The following is a 3423-nucleotide window of genomic DNA, read 5'->3' as shown; positions in this document are numbered from 1 at the left end:
TGTGACGTTAGCAGGCTTTGGCGTAGCAGACATGACGTGAGCAGGCTGTGGCTTGGCAGGCATGACGTGAACAGACCCTGGAGTAGCAGGCATGACGTGAACAGGCTTTGGCTTGGCAGACATGATATGGGCAGGCTTTGGGGAAGTGTCATGTTCCTCCTCCATGACACCCACAGTGAATGGTGAATTAGCCAGCAATAAAGCAAAGTCAATGTATTTTTTAAGAGTCCATTGAGGGGTATTGCATGGCATTAAACTTGATATATTTTTGTCCAAACCATAACGGAAAATGTCCTTTAAGAAAGTATAATTGAAGTCCACTATTACACCTCATATAGAGTGGTATTGTAATGAATCATCCACTGAAGGCGAGCGTAGTGAGAACCCAAGTGCAGTTTTATTTACAGGTGATATCCAAACATCCAAACAATAATGCAAACAAGAAACACAGACTTGACTTGACTTGACTTAGCATGAACAGACTGGACATGAACAGACTCGACGTGGCATGAACAGACTAGACTCACCGATGACACAATGAACAGGGGAACCAATGGCATGAATACATGAGGGCAAGGGAAGCATGACACAAACAGGGACCATGAAACAATTACAAAATAAAAAACATGGAAAACATGAACATGAAACAACCCCCAAAACACCACATTACAGGCATACAGTGGAGATCAAAATTAGAGAACAACCTACAACTTCCTAAATTTGAAAGTCACTGCTTAGTCCTGTTTTAAGTTATCCTAACAGGAGTGAAAGCACAGTTTTTTTAAGCATATTTCATGAGTTAAATGTATTCTGAAGCACAGTATAAAAAACCTAAATGAAATATTTGAATTAGAACACTGATCAAAATGAGAGAACACTTACAGATACCTCCAAATTATTGGTGTTAATCTGGCACCTGGTGCTAATTTCTTTAATTATATGACAAACCCTATTTAACTGGCAGCATTCCTTTCATTTTCACTGAGATTGCAAGATGGTGAGCCGTTCTAAAATGACTGAAACCCTCCGACAGCATGTTGTCCAGATGAAGGCAAAGAGGAGGTTTAAGGGAATTCGGACTGAACGCCCACTCTGCAGTGACCAAGCCTCTTATCAGCAGAAAGAATCAAAAAGATAGGCTCACCTTTGCTGAGGAGCATGTTGTGTGGAGAGAGGAGAACTGGTCCAAGTTAACTTTAGTGATGAGAGTCAGTGAAAGGTGGAGGAGGAAGAGTCATGGTTTGGGGAATGTTTTGGGCAGCAGGAGTTTAGCCTCTTATACAGCTACATGGCAGAGTGAATGCTAATGTTTTCAACATGCGGTTCTTTCCCTACGTTCATCGCCCAATCAGCCAGAAATTTTTATGCAGGACAATGCTCCCTTCACACTGCAAAACAGGTAAAGCAGTTCCTTGAAGCTGAAAAAATTGAAATAGTGAAATAGCCAGCCCAGAGTCCTGATCTAAACCCAACTGAAGTCTCTGGAAAATCTTTGGTGACAAAGTTATGGCTAAGAAACCCACTACAGTCACCAAACTGTGGAAGAGAGTGGAAGAAGAGTGGACCAAGATAACAGCAGAGCAGTGTGAGAAATTAGTGATGATCTGTGGCCGCAGATAATTAATTAATAATAATTATAATAATAATAATTTATGCATTTAGCAGACGCTTTTATCCAAAGCGACTTACCGTGCATTCAGGTTATACATTTTTTTACCAGTATGTGTTCCCTACGCAGATATGCTGAAGTCATTCAAATCAAGAGCCTGTGCACTTCCTACTAATTTCTGACTGCGGTAACCTTCAGAAATTGTAGTTATCTTTCTTTATGCTACAATCACTGCTGTTCTCTAATTTTGATCACTGTGTTAATTTAGATTTTTGTTTTCGAAAAATAAAGGGTTTTTGAGTGAGGTGCCTTGGCTATTTTGTAAAACACTGTTCTACTAGTATGGTATAGCCTCAAATAAAATTCCTTCAAAATTTGAACGGTGAAGATTACATGATTTCTGAAAAAATCAAGTGTTCATAAATTGTTCTCTAATTTTGACTTCCAATATATATCTATATATATATATTAAGGCTGTCAGTTTAACATGTTAACTTAAATAGTTATGGAAAATAACGCAATTAAAATATTTTAACAGTAAATATACTGGCCCCGCTTCAGACCTGTTTGTCATCTTATATTTCATACTGTTGACAAATATGATGCAGGGCAACAACTCCATTAATGCAGTTATGCCATAAAATGCAATATTGTTGTAAAAAATGCCCCTGTATGAGTTTTTGTCTTATATATTTATATCATATCATATGATAAGCGATATCACACAAGCAGGGAGAGCAAGTGCACAAGTGCTATTTTTGTCCCGAATAGCACAACTGCAAATGTGATTTTATACAACAGTTCAGTAAATAAGAAGTTAATACAGTATTGTATTATATTTTAAACACAATATTATCTGGTTTTGCTCAGTTTTGCCAATGAAAATATTACTTCTAAAGCCACAGCAGAACTGTTGTGCATCTCCGAGCAACACAGCAGTGTTTAGTTTCTAAATCAATGTTTTGAACGAATCGGGTGAACCAATGATTCAAAGGCTTATTCATAAAGAGAGTCATTTACGTCATTCCTGAATGAATTATCTGTTTGAACAAATCAAATAAATCAATGACTCATAAAAATATTTACTGCTACCTTCTGCCAGTTTTATTTTCTTATTTAGAGTATCATTTCATTTTAAAGCAAATTAATTTACTGGCACCCTTGTATGAACAAAGAAGCCTGTGAAAATAAATCTGCATCATTAATCCTTTTGATCTTTTATTTAAAAAATTCACACAAACCTAACCTTTCATTGAAGTAAAACAATTGAAAACAAAAATGAATGTTCTGCCATGACCATTCCAGTTCCCTGACCTGAACCCTGTAGAAAATGAGTGTGGGGAGTGAATGAACATGGACGTGGGAAACTGAAAGGTCTGGAGTGAAACTGGATGAAGGAATGGTCTCTGATCTCTGGTCAGGTGTTCTCCAAAATCATCAGGTATTATAGGAGAGATTCAGAGCTGTCATATTGGCAAAGGGAGTTTTCAAAAAGTATTGAATTAAAGGGTGCCAATAATAGGGGTTATGAGCAACAGACTTCCGTATTCTGTTAACCGGGTCTCGTCGCTTCCAGTTCAAGCGTTTTGCATATGCTTAGTTAAATATGAAGCAGTTTTACTCAAGATGCCTTCAAAGTAGATTCCAAAGATTATCATAACCAATGTCCATCACATATGCGGACTGATATCTAAAAGTTTTTTATTTTTATTCGTTTCACTAACATTTGGATATAAAAATTGAATAAAACTCCAATAAAAATAGCTAGCTAGTTTAACTGCTTATCTTAAAAGTCCATAGATATCGCTATTATT

At 37.0% G+C, this 3423-nt stretch overlaps 1 protein-coding gene across 1 annotated transcript in view; it reads left to right on the top strand.

Moving 5' to 3' along the window:
• Positions 1–3423, top strand: part of LOC107698610 (NACHT, LRR and PYD domains-containing protein 3-like) — a 45398-nt gene that overhangs the window by 40680 nt on the left and 1295 nt on the right. The gene's annotated exons all lie outside the window — the stretch shown is intronic.

Source organism: Sinocyclocheilus anshuiensis, unplaced genomic scaffold, assembly GCF_001515605.1.
Source record: "Sinocyclocheilus anshuiensis isolate Anshui unplaced genomic scaffold, SAMN03320099.WGS_v1.1 scaffold254, whole genome shotgun sequence".
Classification (NCBI taxonomy): domain Eukaryota; kingdom Metazoa; phylum Chordata; class Actinopteri; order Cypriniformes; family Cyprinidae; genus Sinocyclocheilus; species Sinocyclocheilus anshuiensis.
This window is presented reverse-complemented; position numbering and strand designations above follow the sequence as displayed.